Genomic DNA, 20884 nt, shown 5'->3' on the forward strand with positions numbered 1-20884 from the left:
TGTCCAGAGCGGGGGCTCGTTCTTCCTGCAGGGGTGGGTGAGTCATCGTCGGCGTCTGGGTGTTGCGCGGGAGCCAGGGCAGGCTCTCCCTGCCGAGGCGGTGACTCCTCCTCTGCCTCGGGTTCTCCTGCCAAAGCCCGAGCAGGTACAGGTGCACGTGGAGGTGGAGGTTCTGGCTGAGGGGGTGGGACATCAGTGCCTGGGGCTGGGGGTCCTGCAGGCACGGAGATCCGATGTGCCCGGTGTGCTGGCCAGAACCCAGCTGGCCTGGTGTCTCTGCGAGGGCAAGTCTCGGTTCTCCATCTGCCCTCGGTGGATCCCTGGGTCCTGCACCTGGAGCCACCACCTCTGTAGGGACAGGTCTGGGAAGTGGAGCCTGGTTCCAGTTGGAGGCCAGTGCTAGAGCTGGGGGAGAAGCAAAGTTTGCCCACAGGCCAGCCTTGGCATGTGCGTATCCCGGGACAGAAAGCTTCCAAGAGATTCCCAAAGAATACCCAGGGTCGGATGTCTTTTGGGACTGAAGTGTGCAAGATGGGGGTGGGGGTGTGAGGCCAGCGCTTGCTGCAGGCCCAGCAGCATCTTTCGGGGACTCGTCCCTGTGTAGCTCAGCACCCCCTCCCCACACACTCCCGTGCACCAGCCCCAGCGTCCTCACCTCTGTGCTCTGGCGTGCTGGGCTCCAGGTCCTCCTGCTGCCTCAGAGGCTGGGGTTCTCGGGACTCTGGGTCAGAGCCGGGTGTGCTGAGCTCCGTGGCAGCCTCAGACTGGGCCGCCGGGTGTATCCTGTGTGGTGTCTCGGCAGCAGGCCTTCCCCGCCTCCGCTTCGCCCCCGGTGGGGCTGATGCCTCCGTGGGCACGCTCACCTGGAGCCTGCACTGGGCCTCAGGGGCGGGGGGGTGGTGCTCCGACCCCTCCCTCCGGGAGGTGGACGGGGTGTCCCCGTCCTCGGCCTCATCACGTGGGAAGCTCTGCAACGACAGTGACCGTCAGCCAGCCATGCTGGGACTTTTCCAAGCTGGGCCTGGCCAGTGGAGCCGCTGCTTCTGCCTGCTCGAACTTCTCTTCCCAGAAGGGTCAGAGACGTGTGTCTGCTCAGATCCCCACCCGGGACGAAAGAGACCCACCTGAGGGTGTGAGGCCAGCCTGGGCGGCCGGCGCTGCCCGCACTCTCCCCATCCCAGCCAGCCTGCTCTCCCCTGGGGTGTGGACACAACTTGCCCGCAGGCTTCTGACCCCACATCCGCCTGGGCTTCCTTGAGGGAGACACACCCCGAGAAACCCGCATCCACACACACAGGCAAAGGACCCGGTGTTTCCGGGTGGCATGGGAGAGGTGGGCTGGCCCGGCCTGGGGCTCCCCGTGTTACCTTTCTGTTTCTCCGGGCAAAGGGCCAGAGGCCTCTCGGGGGTGCCCTGAGCCAACGTCGACAGGGTGCCCACGCACACTGCCTGTGAGCTCTCCTCAGGCCCCGGCCTCTGGGCAGGGGCAAACAGCAGAACATCCTGGCAGCAAGTGATCTGGCTGGGGGCTCCTCTCCGCTCTGGAGGCCTGGATACCCGGGTTGCGGGTTCTGTTGGGTTCTGTTGCTGGCAGGAGACATCATTTCCTGGGGTTCGTGCTGAGGTCTCTTCCCCAAAACTTCCCAAGGGAATCTCTGGGTTTCTGACTGCTCGACCACCCCCCTTAGGCCATGTGCAGGCACAGTGACAGCCACACAGCCCAGCCCACAGCCCTGGGGAGGCCTGGGTGCAGCCAGGGCCTGAGCTCCGAGGACCCCGCTGCTCTCAGACCAGGCTCCTTCTTCTCATAAGTGGTGTGGCCCTGGACAAGCGTATGCCCCTCAGGGTTTCCCCAGTCTCTCCATCTGCAGAGTGGGGGTCATTCTCCCATCTGCTTCCTAGGTCTGTCGGCCTACGAGCAGCTCCATGCCTTTCCACCTGGGGCCGATATCACGTGGAGCTTGTGCGCTGAGACTTCAGAAAGAAAGACTCCATCCAGGGCTGACACAGCACAGAATGGGGCAGAACGAGGCCTGGATGCGCCGTGGTACCCAGGAAAAGGCACTCCCCCTCCTGAGTGTTTTGAGACCCCGCATCCAAGTTGGAGGCGCGAAAGGAAGACTCGAAGGTCTCCCTCTCTTATAGAAAAGAGTAGCCAACTTTCTGGTCCTCTGTTTCCATTGAGATTCTGTTCAAGTGTCCCAGCTCGGCTTCTGCGGGTGGCTGAGCTTCTAATGGCTCCCTGCGTTCTTGTCTTTTCCTCTCCAAACCTTCCGTCCTTTTCCCCCTTCTGGGGTGGATGGGCGCTGTCATTGCTTCTACCTTCGAGACAGATTGATGAAAAGTCTGGACCGTCGACTCCTTTCCTCTCTTTGGTTCCGTGTCTCTCTCTGTCTGTGTCCCTCTCTTTTCCCTTCTCGATTCAGTCTGTGTCTTCCTCTTTCTCTCTCGTGTGTGGATGGATGGATTCTAGGAATGCACATGTATATGATTAGATGAGGGTTATGTTTTAGGGATAGGTTAGAGGGAGAGAAAGGCTTTAGGTCGGAGTTGGTCATGGGGGAAGGGTCAAGGGTGGTGGTGGTGTTTCTTGGAATCTGAGTGCTGTGCATTCTTCGTCTCTTTCCATATGAACCCCTTCTCAGATACACCACTTGCAAGGAGTCTCTCATGTTCCGTTTCCCATCTTTTGCATTTCTGAATGCTTAGCTTCTCTGTTGTGAAGAGGTTCCATTGGATGGAAACCCATTGGCGTACTTCGTTTTCCTCTTTCCCTTACTTGAAGAGACCCATTTCTACCTCGGCCCAGCAAATGGCAAGGAGACTCTGATGTTAAGGAGCCTTTGACCTACGCTTCTTTCTAGCTATCTCATGACATCAGTCTTTAGGGTGAGGTTTTTCCCCGATATTGAGGTGGTGTGAGATCAAAACCAATAGCGTTCTTCAGATGTAGCTGTCTGGTTTTCCCATGGACATTTATTGAAGAGGCTTTCTTGTTCCCATTTGGATATTCTCCCCTTTTGTGTCAGAGATGAGTTGACCATGGATGCCGGGGTTTGTTTCTGGACCCTCAACTTTATTCCATCGATCTGGATCTGTGTGTGTTGTTGTATTCCCAATAGCATACTGTCCTGCTGCTGCCGCTGCGCCTAAGTCACTTCAGTCGTGTCTGACTCTGCGCGACCCCATGGCCTGCAGCCTACCAGGCTCCTCCGTCCAGGGCGTTTTCCAGGCAAGAGTACTGGAGTGGGTCGCCATCGCCTTCTCCGATACTCTCCTGAGGATCCTAGTTTGGTCGTCTAATTTCCTTTCACACAACCTTGGATGTCCGTATCGGGGCTTTTTCGTCGGATTGTATTGACAATTTAGGCTCTTTTCTGTTTCCGTACCCCTTTTGCAATTCTTTGTTCGGTGCGAAAATGCATTGGCATTTTGGGAGGAATAGCATCGAAGCTGTGGATTGCCTTGTGGGGCTGTGACATCATTTTCCCAATAGGAATTCTTTCAAGCCCTGAGCACAGCTTCTCTTTCCAGTGGTTGGTGTGGGCTTGATCTTCCTTCTTCCATCTCTCGCCGTTTTGTGAGAACAGGTCCTTCCTTCCCTTCTGGGTTAGATGGACTCGTGGGTATCACTTCAGTGAATGGCATTGTCAGTGGGGGTGATAATTCCCTTCTCATTGGAAGACTTTGCTGTGAGTATTAGAAATGCAAGTGATTTCTCTTCCCCTTCCTCCCTGTCCATCTCTCAGAGCCACCGGGAAACAGAGGCCTCATCCAGGGTCACACAGGCCTGAGGGAGTGCAACTAGACTGTTGTTTCTTCAGGCCCTCAGTGCTGGACATCATCCGGGATACTCTGTGTGTGTCTTCCTCAGTCTGCTGTCCCTTCAGACCTTTCCCTAGTTTTCACAGGCTTGTCGTGTTGGTGTTCTTTGTCTGTTTGGAGACACATCCTTGAGAAGCTTTGTGTTTCCACTCATTCGTCTCGCGATGTATGACCTGTCTTTTGCTTTTGTAATGAGGTCTTTCCCACAGTAGATATCTTTGATTTTGCAAAGTCCACTGTATTCTCTGGGTTGTTTTGTGGGCTGCCTTTTTGTTTTGTGTGTGAAGACTCAAAGCACGTGTCCGGTTTCTGCTCATTGTTCTTCTAGATTTGTGACAAGTTTTCATGGAAACTTTGTCTAGGGATAACTGGAAGTGAACTCGGTGTAAGGTGTCAAGTCTCCATCTCCATTCATGTCATGCCCTGCAGTTTCCAATTCCCTGTTCCTGAGTGGTTTTGGAGACCTTGTGGGAAGTTTGGTTGCATCGGAGTTTGCGTTTCCACCTTGAGTAGATTCACACTGTTCTGCCCTCAGGGACACTGTCAAGGGGGAGTGAGGAGCAGCCTGCACTTCCAGCAGTGACCACACGGTGGGGCGAGTGCTGCTCTCCCCTCTGGGAGCCCCAGGCCACAGGCATCCCAGTGAGGAGCCAGCTCTGTGCTCAGCTGAAAGGAGTTAGTCTCTCAGGAGCCTCTGAGCCCTTGCCTTTGGATCACCCAGGGTGGGCATTTGCTGTGACAGAAAAAAATTGCCCTGAATTCCATGGACGGAAGAGCCTGGCTGTGTAGAGTTCGTGAGTTGCCGTGAATCAGACACAACTGAGGACACAAAAATTCAATAGACTAAAACACTTTTTGGGGGTGGGGGGAGTGAAAGGGGGTGATGTGGGGTTTTTTGTCTTATATAATAGCCGAGGGAAATCTAGTTTAAACCTAAATTCACATAGATGGGAAAGGTATAGCTCTCCGTCACCCCATTAAAAAAAAAAAAAAACGTCTTAACTTTTCTGAAAGCTTATTTAGTAGCTTCCTTGAGCAGTTCATTGTGAAGGATTTTTTTTTTTTTTCTGTGACATTGGCCTCATTAAAAAGTACGGTTTGCCTTTACTGGATAATTTTGTTCATTTGGTTTGTTAGGGAATCTTGGTAATATTTGAGTTTCCTGGGGAGTATGGTCACATGACCTGGCCCTGGCCAATCGGTGTGTTCCACCTCCCTGGCCACTGTGATTGGCTCCGGACTGGGGCAGTGCCCAATCGGGGCCCGGGGCCGGGCCTCACGTTGGAAGCCAGGGGAAGACGAGCTCTCGTCCTGCTGGGGTAGGGGAAGGGGTGGGGCCAGGGGAGGTCAGGCTCCAGCAGTGGGAGGGGCTTGAGGTCCGCCTGCGGCAGTTGGTGACCTTCCTGCTCCCCTCAGGGCAGAGCCGCCGGCCTGAGAATGAGGGCGCTGCTGAGCCCAGGGGCTGGGATGGCCCGCTGCTGCTGTGGTCCCAGAGCTCCACCCGAGACCTGAGGGAGGCCGTCTGCCCGTGAGTCCTCTCCCGCTTGTCTGTCAGCTTGTTTGAACCATGCTGGGTTTTCTGCCCAGCTGGCTAAGGGGAGTCCCTGGAAATGCAAGGGTGTGGGTTTGGCAGACTTCAGGGAAGACATGCCAGATGAGCCTGGGAGACTCCAGCTTAATCTGGATTCAGGAGATATCTCTTCGGGCCAGCTAGTAATTGTAGGATAAGCCTAATGAGTCTTCACAGGATGAAGAGAGTAACGTGCCAAGGTAGCAATCGATGTCCTCATTCGAGAGGATGAAGCTGGTGCTCAGAGAAGGGGGGAACCTGGCCAGAGCAAGGAGGTGAGCACCCAGACAGAACCCCCAGATCCGGCCATTTGAGCTCAGGGAGGCCACTGGTGTGGCTTGTCCCTGTAGCAGGCGCCGAGGCGCGCAGCCCACCCTGATTCCTGCGGGGGCCTGACTTGGGAAGTGCCATCTGGTAGCTTTGAGAATCACCAAACCAAATTGCACTGGAGAGAGGAAGGACACCTTCCTTCATCCACCCCCCACCCCCGCCGGATTCCCACATACCCTGACCCCTTTCTCTTGACTTCGGAGCCATTTCCAGAGTCCCGCTCATATGACCTCATTCGAAGTGCACTGTGGACGAGCTGCCATCTGCAGCTGCTACCACAGCAGCCAAGGCCTTCAGCTCCCGAGTACCTCCCTTCCTTTGGAACTTGGGGGCCCTCTACTCCCCACTTGCACACCACAGACCTTTGCTGAGGATTGTGGGGACCCTCACTCAGTTTGCAGCACGTTGTAGCCATCCCTGTCCTCTCAATACCTCCCTTGCCACTCAGCTTGTGAGCCCCTTTGGAGCAGCGTGGCCCACCTGGCTGCAACGGAAGAGACACAGCTGACAGTGAAACAACAGCTTAGATCTGACAGCCAGAAAGCTCTGTCAAAAGGGACCTCCCTCTTCACACCGTAGAGGCTGTAGGAGCCGCCAGGCTTTCGGAACCAGTGCTGGGGCCAAAATGACTCCACAGCCGTTTTCCTTCCTGGGGAGGGTTCTGGCTCGAGTGGGAATGGCTCAAGTCTCCTAAGGTTCTGAAAGCCCACTGTGTGCAGATTCACGGTACACAGAGAGGAGAAGGTGGAGTCCTGCCCTGGAGGTGGTCACAGCTCACGGATGAGCCAGGCAGGCAGGCAGGCAGGCAGGCAGGGCATGAGAACACCTGAGCTGCCTTCATGAGTGAATGGTGTGGGAGCAGAGGAAGAGAAGCCGGTCTGCTCCCTCATGTGGTGCCCAGGGCAGGTTGTCCCCAGAGGAAACCCTTACGACGGTGAGGACTCTCACTGCTGTTTCCCAAGGGGTTCCGTCGGTGCGTGTCTTCCCCGGAGCGGTCAGGCCGTCTCTAAAGTACACTGGCCATGGGCATTGCCTCTCCTTGGAACTTCCCACGTGTTTCTCTTTTTTATGGAACAGTGATTTTTCTAGAGGGGTTCTGGGCCACAAGGTTGTTGGGTCATTTTCTAGCCTTCTGTCGTGAAGAACGCTTTCCTGGGCGTTGGGGTGGTTTGTTGTTCCAGCTCCCTTTCTTGGCTTCTTTTGGGAGCTGGTGCAACAAGAGGAGCTCAGCCTCTGCCTTCTGGCTGAGATGTCACCCTTCAAACAGCAATGCCTGCCTGGAGATAATGTTGGCATTTGCCAAAAGGGCTTCGTTTGGCACATGATATCTTGAAAGGACGTACACCGTCCTGTCAGCTATCAAAGGCTAGTTCAAATGACATAAAAATGAGAACTCTCCAATGGAGTCTTACAGTAGGTGGAGAGTCCGAAAGAAACTCCTTCAGTCATTTCACTGAGAGTCATTGATTGGGGACACCAAGAATATAGGAAGGAATGCAGAAAGAAAAGATGAAATTGTGTTCAGGATCGGGGGGAGGGATGAACAGGGCGTGCTTGCCTTGAATCCAGGCTTTGTTGGGGGGTGGGGCATAAAGATCAAAGGGGTCTGAAACCACAAAGTGGTGATGGTAACACAGTATCACCAGAGTTACACAACAGTGTTCCCAAATTGCAACAATGATGAAAAAGTTTACTAACTTAACCAACAAGTTCCCAACTTAACCAACAAAAATACAGGAAACCATACAAAAAATAAAACATCACCAGAAAGGTGGAAACAAACCAAATGCAAAGCAGTTCAGGGGAAAGGAACTCCATGTCCCCTGGGGGCAGACCGAGTTGACAGCGTCCACGGTGAGCCGACAGGGATGGAGGCGGCAGAGCCGACCGCTCCCCTGGACGTGGTGTTTCCGGCAAGGGCTCTGGGTCTCTGTCCAGAGCGGGGGCTCGTTCTTCCTGCAGGGGTGGGTGAGTCATCGTCGGCGTCTGGGTGTTGCGCGGGAGCCAGGGCAGGCTCTCCCTGCCGAGGCGGTGACTCCTCCTCTGCCTCGGGTTCTCCTGCCAAAGCCCGAGCAGGTACAGGTGCACGTGGAGGTGGAGGTTCTGGCTGAGGGGGTGGGACATCAGTGCCTGGGGCTGGGGGTCCTGCAGGCACGGAGATCCGATCTGCCCGGTGTGCTGGCCAGAACCCAGCTGGCCTGGTGTCTCTGCGAGGGCAAGTCTCGGTTCTCCATCTGCCCTCGGTGGATCCCTGGGTCCTGCACCTGGAGCCACCACCTCTGTAGGGACAGGTCTGGGAAGTGGAGCCTGGTTCCAGTTGGAGGCCAGTGCTAGAGCTGAGGGAGAAGCAAAGTTTGCCCACAGGCCAGCCTTGGCATGTGCGTATCCCGGGACAGAAAGCTTCCAAGAGATTCCCAAAGAATACCCAGGGTCGGATGTCTTTTGGGACTGAAGTGTGCAAGATGGGGGTGGGGGTGTGAGGCCAGCGCTTGCTGCAGGCCCAGCAGCATCTTTCGGGAACTCGTCCCTGTGTAGCTCAGCACCCCCTCCCCACACACTCCCGTGCACCAGCCCCAGCGTCCTCACCTCTGTGCTCTGGCGTGCTGGGCTCCAGGTCCTCCTGCTGCCTCAGAGGCTGGGGTTCTCGGGACTCTGGGTCGGAGCCGGGTGTGCTGAGCTCCGTGGCAGCCTCAGACTGGGCCGCCGGGTGTATCCTGTGTGGTGTCTCGGCAGCAGGCCTTCCCCGCCTCCGCTTCGCCCCCGGTGGGGCTGATGCCTCCGTGGGCACGCTCACCTGGAGCCTGGACTGGGCCTCAGGGGCGGGGGGGTGGTGCTCCGACCCCTCCCTCCGGGAGGTGGACGGGGTGTCCCCGTCCTCGGCCTCATCACGTGGGAAGCTCTGCAACGACAGTGACCGTCAGCCAGCCATGCTGGGACTTTTCCAAGCTGGGCCTGGCCAGTGGAGCCGCTGCTTCTGCCTGCTCGAACTTCTCTTCCCAGAAGGGTCAGAGACGTGTGTCTGCTCAGATCCCCACCCGGGACGAAAGAGACCCACCTGAGGGTGTGAGGCCAGCCTGGGCGGCCGGCGCTGCCCGCACTCTCCCCATCCCAGCCAGCCTGCTCTCCCCTGGGGTGTGGACACAACTTGCCCGCAGGCTTCTGACCCCACATCCGCCTGGGCTTCCTTGAGGGAGACACACCCCGAGAAACCCGCATCCACACACACAGGCAAAGGACCCGGTGTTTCCGGGTGGCATGGGAGAGGTGGGCTGGCCCGGCCTGGGGCTCCCCGTGTTACCTTTCTGTTTCTCCGGGCAAAGGGCCAGAGGCCTCTCGGGGGTGCCCTGAGCCAACGTCGACAGGGTGCCCACGCACACTGCCTGTGAGCTCTCCTGAGGCCCCGGCCTCTGGGCAGGGGCAAACAGCAGAACATCCTGGCAGCAAGTGATCTGGCTGGGGGCTCCTCTCCGCTCTGGAGGCCTGGATACCCGGGTTGCGGTTTCTGTTGGGTTCTGTTGCCGGCAGGTGACATCATTTCCTGGGGTTCGTGCTGAGGTCCCTTCCCCAAAACTTCCCAAGGGAATCTCTGGGTTTCTGACTGCTCGACCACCCCCCTTAGGCCATGTGCAGGCACAGTGACAGCCACACAGCCCAGCCCACAGCCCTGGGGAGGCCTGGGTGCAGCCAGGGCCTGAGCTCCGAGGACCCCGCTGCTCTCAGACCAGGCTCCTTCTTCTCATAAGTGGTGTGGCCCTGGACAAGCGTATGCCCCTCAGGGTTTCCCCAGTCTCTCCATCTGCAGAGTGGGGGTCATTCTCCCATCTGCTTCCTAGGTCTGTCGGCCTACGAGCAGCTCCATGCCTTTCCACCTGGGGCCGATATCACGTGGAGCTTGTGCGCTGAGACTTCAGAAAGAAAGACTCCATCCAGGGCTGACACAGCACAGAATGGGGCAGAACGAGGCCTGGATGCGCCGTGGTACCCAGGAAAAGGCACTCCCCCTCCTGAGTGTTTTGAGACCCCGCATCCAAGTTGGAGGACCGAAAGGAAGACTCGAAGGTCTCCCTCTCTTATAGAAAAGAGTAGCCAACTTTCTGGTCCTCTGTTTCCATTGAGATTCTGTTCAAGTGTCCCAGCTCGGCTTCTGCGGGTGGCTGAGCTTCTAATGGCTCCCTGCGTTCTTGTCTTTTCCTCTCCAAAGCTTCTGTCCTTTTCCCCCTTCTGGGGTGGATGGGCGCTGTCATTACTTCTACCTTCGAGACAGATTGATGAAACGTCTGGACCATCGACTCCATTCCTCTCTTTGGTTCCGTGTCTCTCTCTGGCTGTGTCCCTCTCTTTTCCCTTCTTGATTCAGTCTGTGTCTTCCTCTTTCTCTCTCGTGTGAGGATGGATGTATGCTAGGAATGCACATGTATATGATTAGATGAGGGTTATGTTTTAGGGATAGGTTAGAGGGAGAGAAAGGCTTTAGGTCGGAGTTGGTCATGGGGGAAGGGTCAAGGGTGGTGGTGGTGTTTCTTGGAATCTGAGTGCTGTGCGTTCTTCGTCTCTTTCCATATGAACCCCTTCTCAGATACACCACTTGCAAGGAGTCTCTCATGTTCCGTTTCCTATCTTTTGCATTTCTGAATGCTTAGCTTCTCTGTTGTGAAGAGGTTCCATTGGATGGAAACCCATTGGCGTACTTCGTTTTCCTCTTTCCCTTACTTGAAGAGACCCATTTCTACCTCCGCCCAGCAAATGGCAAGGAGACTCTGATGTTAAGGAGCCTTTGACCTACGCTTCTTTCTAGCTGTCTCATGACATCAGTCTTTAGGGTGAGGTTTTTTCCCGATATTGAGGTGGTGTGAGATCAAAACCAATAGCGTTCTTCAGATGTAGCTGTCTGGTTTTCCCATGGACATTTATTGAAGAGGCTTTCTTGTTCCCATTTGGATATTCTCCCCTTTTGTGTCAGAGATGAGTTGACCATGGATGCCGGGGTTTGTTTCTGGACCCTCAACTTTATTCCATCGATCTGGATCTGTGTGTGTTGTTGTATTCCCAATAGCATACTGTCCTGCTGCTGCCGCTGCGCCTAAGTCACTTCAGTCGTGTCTGACTCTGCGCGACCCCATGGCCTGCAGCCTACCAGGCTCCTCCGTCCAGGGCGTTTTCCAGGCAAGAGTACTGGAGTGGGTCGCCATCGCCTTCTCCGATACTCTCCTGAGGATCCTAGTTTGGTCGTCTAATTTCCTTTCACACAACCTTGGATGTCCGTATCGGGGCTTTTTCGTCGGATTGTATTGACAATTTAGGCTCTTTTCTGTTTCCGTACCCCTTTTGCAATTCTTTGTTCGGTGCGAAAATGCATTGGCATTTTGGGAGGAATAGCATCGAAGCTGTGGATTGCCTTGTGGGGCTGTGACATCATTTTCCCAATAGGAATTCTTTCAAGCCCTGAGCACAGCTTCTCTTTCCAGTGGTTGGTGTGGGCTTGATCTTCCTTCTTCCATCTCTCGCCGTTTTGTGAGAACAGGTCCTTCCTTCCCTTCTGGGTTAGATGGACTCGTGGGTATCACTTCAGTGAATGGCATTGTCAGTGGGGGTGATAATTCCCTTCTCATTGGAAGACTTTGCTGTGAGTATTAGAAATGCAAGTGATTTCTCTTCCCCTTCCTCCCTGTCCATCTCTCAGAGCCACCGGGAAACAGAGGCCTCATCCAGGGTCACACAGGCCTGAGGGAGTGCAACTAGACTGTTGTTTCTTCAGGCCCTCAGTGCTGGACATCATCCGGGATACTCTGTGTGTGTCTTCCTCAGTCTGCTGTCCCTTCAGACCTTTCCCTAGTTTTCACAGGCTTGTCGTGTTGGTGTTCTTTGTCTGTTTGGAGACACATCCTTGAGAAGCTTTGTGTTTCCACTCATTCGTCTCGCGATGTATGACCTGTCTTTTGCTTTTGTAATGAGGTCTTTCCCACAGTAGATATCTTTGATTTTGCAAAGTCCACTGTATTCTCTGGGTTGTTTTGTGGGCTGCCTTTTTGTTTTGTGTGTGAAGACTCAAAGCACGTGTCCGGTTTCTGCTCATTGTTCTTCTAGATTTGTGACAAGTTTTCATGGAAACTTTGTCTAGGGATAACTGGAAGTGAACTCGGTGTAAGGTGTCAAGTCTCCATCTCCATTCATGTCATGCCCTGCAGTTTCCAATTCCCTGTTCCTGAGTGGTTTTGGAGACCTCGTGGGAAGTTTGGTTGCATCGGAGTTTGCGTTTCCACCTTGAGTAGATTCACACTGTTCTGCCCTCAGGGACACTGTCAAGGGGGAGTGAGGAGCAGCCTGCACTTCCAGCAGTGACCACACGGTGGGGCGAGTGCTGCTCTCCCCTCTGGGAGCCCCAGGCCACAGGCATCCCAGTGAGGAGCCAGCTCTGTGCTCGGCTGAAAGGAGTTAGACTCTCAGGAGCCTCTGAGCCCTTGCCTTTGGATCACCCAGGGTGGGCATTTGCTGTGACAGAAAAAAATTGCCCTGAATTCCATGGACGGAAGAGCCTGGCTGTGTAGAGTTCGTGAGTTGCCGTGAATCAGACACAACTGAGGACACAAAAATTCAATAGACTAAAACACTTTTTGGGGGTGGGGGGAGTGAAAGGGGGTGATGTGGGGTTTTTTGTCTTATATAATAGCCGAGGGAAATCTAGTTTAAACCTAAATTCACATAGATGGGAAAGGTATAGCTCTCCGTCACCCTATTAAAAAAAAAAAAACGTCTTAACTTTTCTGAAAGCTTATTTAGTAGCTTCCTTGAGCAGTTCATTGTGAAGGATTTTTTTTTTTTTTCTGTGACATTGGCCTCATTAAAAAGTACGGTTTGCCTTTACTGGATAATTTTGTTCATTGGTTTGTTAGGGAATCTTGGTAAGGTTTGAGTTTCCTGGGGAGTATGGTCACATGACCTGGCCCTGGCCAATCGGTGCGTTCCACCTCCCTGGCCACTGTGATTGGCTCCGGACTGGGGCAGTGCCCAATCGGGGCCCGGGGCCGGGCCTCACGTTGGAAGCCAGGGGAAGACGAGCTCTCGTCCTGCTGGGGTAGGGGAAGGGGTGGGGCCGGGGGAGGTCAGGCTCCAGCAGTGGGAGGGGCTTGAGGTCCGCCTGCGGCAGTTGGTGACCTTCCTGCTCCCCTCAGGGCAGAGCCGCCGGCCTGAGAATGAGGGCGCTGCTGAGCCCAGGGTCTGAGATGGCCCGCTGCTGCTGTGGTCCCAGAGCTCCACCAGAGACCTGAGGGAGGTTGTCTGCCCGTGAGTCCTCTCCCGCTTGTCTGTCAGCTTGTTTGAACCATGCTGGGTTTTCTGCCCAGCTGGCTAAGGGGAGTCCCTGGAAATGCAATGGTTTGGGTTTTGGCAGACTTCAGGGAAGACATGCCAGATGAGCCTGGGAGACTCCAGCTTAATCTGGATTCAGGAGATATCTCTTCGGGCCAGCTAGTAATTGTAGGATAAGCCTAATGAGTCTTCACAGGATGAAGAGAGTAACGTGCCAAGGTAGCAATCGATGTCCTCATTCGAGAGGATGAAGGTGGTGCTCAGAGAAGGGGGGAACTTGGCCAGAGCAAGGAGGTGTGCACCCAGACAGAACCCCCAGATCCGGCCATTTGAGCTCAGGGAGGCCACTGGTGTGGCTTGTCCCTGTAGCAGGCGCTGAGGCACGCAGCCCACCCTGATTCCTGCGGGGGCCTGACTTGGGAAGTGCCATCTGGTAGCTTTGAGACTCACGAAACCAAATTGCACTGGAGAGAGGAAGGACACCTTCCTTCATCCACCCCCCACCCCCGCCGGATTCCCACATACCCTGACCCCTTTCTCTTGATTTCGGAGCCATTTCCAGAGTCCCGCTCATATGACCTCATTCGAAGTGCACTGTGGACGAGCTGCCATCTGCAGCTGCTACCACAGCAGCCAAGGGCTTTAGCTCCCGAGTACCTCCCTTCCTTTGGAACTTGGGGGCCCTCTACTCCCCACTTGCACACCACCGACCTTTGCTGAGGATTGTGGGGACCCTCACTCAGTTTGCAGCACGTTGTAGCCATCCCTGTCCTCTCAATACCTCCCTTGCCACTCAGCTTGTGAGCCCCTTTGGAGCAGCGTGGCCCACCTGGCTGCAACGGAAGAGACACAGCTGACAGTGAAACAACAGCTTAGATCTGACAGCCGGAAAGCTCTGTCAAAAGGGACCTCCCTCTTCACACCGTAGAGGCTGTAGGAGCCGCCAGGCTTTCGGAACCAGTGCTGGGGCCAAAATGACTCCACAGCCGTTTTCCTTCCTGGGGAGGGTTCTGGCTCGAGTGGGAATGGCTCAAGTCTCCTAAGGTTCTGAAAGCCCACTGTGTGCAGATTCACGGTACACAGAGAGGAGAAGGTGGAGTCCTGCCCTGGAGGTGGTCACAGCTCACGGATGAGCCAGGCAGGCAGGCAGGCAGGCAGGGCATGAGAACACCTGAGCTGCCTTCATGAGTGAATGGTGTGGGGGCAGAGGAAGAGAAGCCGGTCTGCTCCCTCATGTGGTGCCCAGGGCAGGTTGTCCCCAGAGGAAACCCTTACGACGGTGAGGACTCTCACTGCTGTTTCCCAAGGGGTTCCGTCGGTGCGTGTCTTCCCCGGAGCGGTCAGGCCGTCTCTAAAGTACACTGGCCATGGGCATTGCCTCTCCTTGGAACTTCCCACGTGTTTCTCTTTTTTATGGAACAGTGATTTTTCTAGAGGGGTTCTGGGCCACAAGGTTGTTGGGTCATTTTCTAGCCTTCTGTCGTGAAGAACGCTTTCCTGGGCGTTGGGGTGGTTTGTTGTTCCAGCTCCCTTTCTTGGCTTCTTTTGGGAGCTGGTGCAACAAGAGGAGCTCAGCCTCTGCCTTCTGGCTGAGATGTCACCCTTCAAACAGCAATGCCTGCCTGGAGATAATGATGGCATTTGCCAAAAGGGCTTCGTTTGGCACATGATATCTTGAAAGGACGTACACCGTCCTGTCAGCTATCAAAGGCTAGTTCAAATGACATAAAAATGAGAACTCTCCAATGGAGTCTTACAGTAGGTGGAGAGTCCGAAAGAAACTCCTTCAGTCATTTCACTGAGAGTCATTGATTGGGGACACCAAGAATATAGGAAGGAATGCAGAAAGAAAAGATGAAATTGTGTTCAGGATCGGGGGGAGGGATGAACAGGGCGTGCTTGCCTTGAATCCAGGCTTTGTTGGGGGGTGGGGCATAAAGATCAAACGGGTCTGAAACCACAAAGTGGTGATGGTAACACAGTATCACCAGTTACACAAGAGTGTTCCCAAATTGCAACAATGATGAAAAAGTTTACTAATCCCAACTTAACCAACAAAAATACAGGAAACCATACAAAAAATAAAACATCACCAGAAAGGTGGAAACAAACCAAATGCAAAGCAGTTCAGGGGAAAGGAACTCCATGTCCCCTGGGGGCAGACTGAGTTGACAGCGTCCACGGTGAGCCGACAGGGATGGAGGCGGCAGAGCCGACCGCTCCCCTGGACGTGGTGTTTCCGGCAAGGGCTCTGGGTCTCTGTCCAGAGCGGGGGCTCGTTCTTCCTGCAGGGGTGGGTGAGTCATCGTCGGCGTCTGGGTGTTGCGCGGGAGCCAGGGCAGGCTCTCCCTGCCGAGGCGGTGACTCCTCCTCTGCCTCGGGTTCTCCTGCCAAAGCCCGAGCAGGTACAGGTGCACGTGGAGGTGGAGGTTCTGGCTGAGGGGGTGGGACATCAGTGCCTGGGGCTGGGGGTCCTGCAGGCACGGAGATCCGATCTGCCCGGTGTGCTGGCCAGAACCCAGCTGGCCTGGTGTCTCTGCGAGGGCAAGTCTCGGTTCTCCATCTGCCCTCGGTGGATCCCTGGGTCCTGCACCTGGAGCCACCACCTCTGTAGGGACAGGTCTGGGAAGTGGAGCCTGGTTCCAGTTGGAGGCCAGTGCTAGAGCTGGGGGAGAAGCAAAGTTTGCCCACAGGCCAGCCTTGGCATGTGCGTATCCCGGGACAGAAAGCTTCCAAGAGATTCCCAAAGAATACCCAGGGTCGGATGTCTTTTGGGACTGAAGTGTGCAAGAAGGGGGTGGGGGTGTGAGGCCAGCGCTTGCTGCAGGCCCAGCAGCATCTTTCGGGGACTCGTCCCTGTGTAGCTCAGCACCCCCTCCCCACACACTCCCGTGCACCAGCCCCAGCGTCCTCACCTCTGTGCTCTGGCGTGCTGGGCTCCAGGTCCTCCTGCTGCCTCAGAGGCTGGGGTTCTCGGGACTCTGGGTCGGAGCCGGGTGTGCTGAGCTCCGTGGCAGCCTCAGACTGGGCCGCCGGGTGTATCCTGTGTGGTGTCTCGGCAGCAGGCCTTCCCCGCCTCCGCTTCGCCCCCGGTGGGGCTGATGCCTCCGTGGGCACGCTCACCTGGAGCCTGCACTGGGCCTCAGGGGCGGGGGGGTGGTGCTCCGACCCCTCCCTCCGGGAGGTGGACGGGGTGTCCCCGTCCTCGGCCTCATCACGTGGGAAGCTCTGCAACGACAGTGACCGTCAGCCAGCCATGCTGGGACTTTTCCGAGCTGGGCCTGGCCAGTGGAGCCGCTGCTTCTGCCTGCTCGAACTTCTCTTCCCAGAAGGGTCAGAGACGTGTGTCTGCTCAGATCCCCACCCGGGAGGAAAGAGACCCACCTGAGGGTGTGAGGCCAGCCTGGGCGGCCGGCGCTGCCCGCACTCTCCCCATCCCAGCCAGCCTGCTCTCCCCTGGGGTGTGGACACAACTTGCCCGCAGGCTTCTGACCCCACATCCGCCTGGGCTTCCTTGAGGGAGACACACCCCGAGAAACCCGCATCCACACACACAGGCAAAGGACCCGGTGTTTCCGGGTGGCATGGGAGAGGTGGGCTGGCCCGGCCTGGGGCTCCCCGTGTTACCTTTCTGTTTCTCCGGGCAAAGGGCCAGAGGCCTCTCGGGGGTGCCCTGAGCCAACGTCGACAGGGTGCCCACGCACACTGCCTGTGAGCTCTCCTGAGGCCCCGGCCTCTGGGCAGGGGCAAACAGCAGAACATCCTGGCAGCAAGTGATCTGGCTGGGGGCTCCTCTCCGCTCTGGAGGCCTGGATACACGGGTTGCGGGTTCTGTTGGGTTCTGTTGCCGGCAGGTGACATCATTTCCTGGGGTTCGTGCTGAGGTCCCTTCCCCAAAACTTCCCAAGGGAATCTCTGGGTTTCTGACTGCTCGACCACCCCCCTTAGGCCATGTGCAGGCACAGTGACAGCCACACAGCCCAGCCCACAGCCCTGGGGAGGCCTGGGTGCAGCCAGGGCCTGAGCTCCGAGGACCCCGCTGCTCTCAGACCAGGCTCCTTCTTCTCATAAGTGGTGTGGCCCTGGACAAGCGTATGCCCCTCAGGGTTTCCCCAGTCTCTCCATCTGCAGAGTGGGGGTCATTCTCCCATCTGCTTCCTAGGTCTGTCGGCCTACGAGCAGCTCCATGCGTTTCCACCTGGGGCCGATATCACGTGGAGCTTGTGCGCTGAGACTTCAGAAAGAAAGACTCCATCCAGGGCTGACACAGCACAGAATGGGGCAGAACGAGGCCTGGATGCGCCGTGGTACCCAGGAAAAGGCACTCCCCCTCCTGAGTGTTTTGAGACCCCGCATCCAAGTTGGAGGCGCGAAAGGAAGACTCGAAGGTCTCCCTCTCTTATAGAAAAGAGTAGCCAACTTTCTGGTCCTCTGTTTCCATTGAGATTCTGTTCAAGTGTCCCAGCTCGGCTTCTGCGGGTGGCTGAGCTTCTAATGGCTCCCTGCGTTCTTGTCTTTTCCTCTCCAAACCTTCCGTCCTTTTCCCCCTTCTGGGGTGGATGGGCGCTGTCATTGCTTCTACCTTCGAGACAGATTGATGAAAAGTCTGGACCGTCGACTCCTTTCCTCTCTTTGGTTCCGTGTCTCTCTCTGTCTGTGTCCCTCTCTTTTCCCTTCTGGATTCAGTCTGTGTCTTCCTCTTTCTCTCTCGTGTGTGGATGGATGGATGCTAGGAATGCACATGTATATGATTAGATGAGGGTTATGTTTTAGGGATAGGTTAGAGGGAGAGAAAGGCTTTAGGTCGGAGTTGGTCATGGGGGAAGGGTCAAGGGTGGTGGTGGTGTTTCTTGGAATCTGAGTGCTGTGCATTCTTCGTCTCTTTCCATATGAACCCCTTCTCAGATACACCACTTGCAAGGAGTCTCTCATGTTCCGTTTCCCATCTTTTGCATTTCTGAATGCTTAGCTTCTCTGTTGTGAAGAGGTTCCATTGGATGGAAACCCATTGGCGTACTTCGTTTTCCTCTTTCCCTTACTTGAAGAGACCCATTTCTACCTCCGCCCAGCAAATGGCAAGGAGACTCTGATGTTAAGGAGCCTTTGACCTACGCTTCTTTCTAGCTGTCTCATGACATCAGTCTTTAGGGTGAGGTTTTTCCCCGATATTGAGGTGGTGTGAGATCAAAACCAATAGCGTTCTTCAGATGTAGCTGTCTGGTTTTCCCATGGACATTTATTGAAGAGGCTTTCTTGTTCCCATTTGGATATTCTCCCCTTTTGTGTCAGAGATGAGTTGACCATGGATGCCGGGGTTTGTTTCTGGACCCTCAACTTTATTTCATCGATCTGGATCTGTGTGTGTTGTTGTATTCCCAATAGCATACTGTCCTGCTGCTGCCGCTGCGCCTAAGTCATTTCAGTCGTGTCTGACTCTGCGCGACCCCATGGCCTGCAGCCTACCAGGCTCCTCCGTCCAGGGCGTTTTCCAGGCAAGAGTACTGGAGTGGGTCGCCATCGCCTTCTCCGATACTCTCCTGAGGATCCTAGTTTGGTCGTCTAATTTCCTTTCACACAACCTTGGATGTCCGTATCGGGGCTTTTTCGTCGGATTGTATTGACAATTTAGGCTCTTTTCTGTTTCCGTACCCCTTTTGCAATTCTTTGTTCGGTGCGAAAATGCATTGGCATTTTGGGAGGAATAGCATCGAAGCTGTGGATTGCCTTGTGGGGCTGTGACTTCATTTTCCCAATAGGAATTCTTTCAAGCCCTGAGCACAGCTTCTCTTTCCAGTGGTTGGTGTGGGCTTGATCTTCCTTCTTCCATCTCTCGCCGTTTTGTGAGAACAGGTCCTTCCTTCCCTTCTGGGTTAGATGGACTCGTGGGTATCACTTCAGTGAATGGCATTGTCAGTGGGGGTGATAATTCCCTTCTCATTGGAAGACTTTGCTGTGAGTATTAGAAATGCAAGTGATTTCTCTTCCCCTTCCTCCCTGTCCATCTCTCAGAGCCACCGGGAAACAGAGGCCTCATCCAGGGTCACACAGGCCTGAGGGAGTGCAACTAGACTGTTGTTTCTTCAGGCCCTCAGTGCTGGACATCATCCGGGATACTCTGTGTGTGTCTTCCTCAGTCTGCTGTCCCTTCAGACCTTTCCCTAGTTTTCACAGGCTTGTCGTGTTGGTGTTCTTTGACTGTTTGGAGACACATCCTTGAGAAGCTTTGTGTTTCCACTCATTCGTCTCGCGATGTATGACCTGTCTTTTGCTTTTGTAATGAGGTCTTTCCCACAGTAGATATCTTTGATTTTGCAAAGTCCACTGTATTCTCTGGGTTGTTTTGTGGGCTGCCTTTTTGTTTTGTGTGTGAAGACTCAAAGCACGTGTCCAGTTTCTGCTCATTGTTCTTCTAGATTTGTGACAAGTTTTCATGGAAACTTTGTCTAGGGATAACTGGAAGTGAACTCGGTGTAAGGTGTCAAGTCTCCATCTCCATTCATGTCATGCCCTGCAGTTTCCAATTCCCTGTTCCTGAGTGGTTTTGGAGACCTTGTGGGAAGTTTGGTTGCATCGGAGTTTGCGTTTCCACCTTGAGTAGATTCACACTGTTCTGCCCTCAGGGACACTGTCAAGGGGGAGTGAGGAGCAGCCTGCACTTCCAGCAGTGACCACACGGTGGGGCGAGTGCTGCTCTCCCCTCTGGGAGCCCCAGGCCACAGGCATCCCAGTGAGGAGCCAGCTCTGTGCTCAGCTGAAAGGAGTTAGTCTCTCAGGAGCCTCTGAGCCCTTGCCTTTGGATCACCCAGGGTGGGCATTTGCTGTGACAGAAAAAAATTGCCCTGAATTCCATGGACGGAAGAGCCTGGCTGTGTAGAGTTCGTGAGTTGCCGTGAATCAGACACAACTGAGGACACAAAAATTCAATAGACTAAAACACTTTTTGGGGGTGGGGGGAGTGAAAGGGGGTGATGTGGGGTTTTTTGTCTTATATAATAGCCGAGGGAAATCTAGTTTAAACCTAAATTCACATAGATGGGAAAGGTATAGCTCTCCGTCACCCTATTAAAAAAAAAAAAAACGTCTTAACTTTTCTGAAAGCTTATTTAGTAGCTTCCTTGAGCAGTTCATTGTGAAGGATTTTTTTTTTTTTCTGTGACATTGGCCTCATTAAAAAGTACGGTTTGCCTTTACTGGATAATTTTGTTCATTGGTTTGTTAGGGAATCTTGGTAATATTTGAGTTTCCTGGGGAGTATGGTCACATGACCTGGCCCTGGCCAATCGGTGCGTTCCACCTCCCTGGCCACTGTGATTGGCTCCGGACTGGGGCAGTGCCCAATCGGGGCCCGGGGCCGGGCCTCACGTTGGAAGCCAGGGGAAGACGAGCTCTCGTTCTGCTGGGGTAGGGGAAGGGGTGGGGCCGGGGGAGGTCAGGCTCCAGCAGTGGGAGGGGCTTGAGGTCCGCCTGCGGCAGTTGGTGACCTTCCTGCTCCCCTCAGGGCAGAGCCGCCGGCCTGAGAATGAGGGCGCTGCTGAGCCCAGGGGCTGGGATGGCCCGCTGCTGCTGTGGTCCCAGAGCTCCACCCGAGACCTGAGGGAGGCCGTCTGCCCGTGAGTCCTCTCCCGCTTGTCTGTCAGCTTGTTTGAACCATGCTGGGTTTTCTGCCCAGCTGGCTAAGGGGAGTCCCTGGAAATGCAAGGGTGTGGGTTTTGGCAGACTTCAGGGAAGACATGCCAGATGAGCCTGGGAGACTCCAGCTTAATCTGGATTCAGGAGATATCTCTTCGGGCCAGCTAGTAATTGTAGGATAAGCCTAATGAGTCTTCACAGGATGAAGAGAGTAACGTGCCAAGG

At 55.0% G+C, this 20884-nt stretch overlaps 1 long non-coding RNA gene across 1 annotated transcript in view; it reads left to right on the forward strand.

The window, feature by feature from the left end:
- The window catches only part of LOC145530002 (uncharacterized), a 1493464-nt gene that overhangs the window by 598565 nt on the left and 874015 nt on the right, over positions 1 to 20884 (forward strand). Inside the window, exons 71-73 of the long non-coding RNA XR_014071397.1 lie at positions 5242 to 5353; positions 12895 to 13006; positions 20529 to 20640. This is a non-coding gene — a long non-coding RNA (uncharacterized LOC145530002). The remainder of the gene's footprint in view (positions 1 to 5241; positions 5354 to 12894; positions 13007 to 20528; positions 20641 to 20884) is intronic.

Source organism: Giraffa tippelskirchi, chromosome 12, assembly GCF_054371585.1.
Source record: "Giraffa tippelskirchi isolate mGirTip1 chromosome 12, T2T-mGirTip1v1.2.pri, whole genome shotgun sequence".
Taxonomy (NCBI): domain Eukaryota; kingdom Metazoa; phylum Chordata; class Mammalia; order Artiodactyla; family Giraffidae; genus Giraffa; species Giraffa tippelskirchi.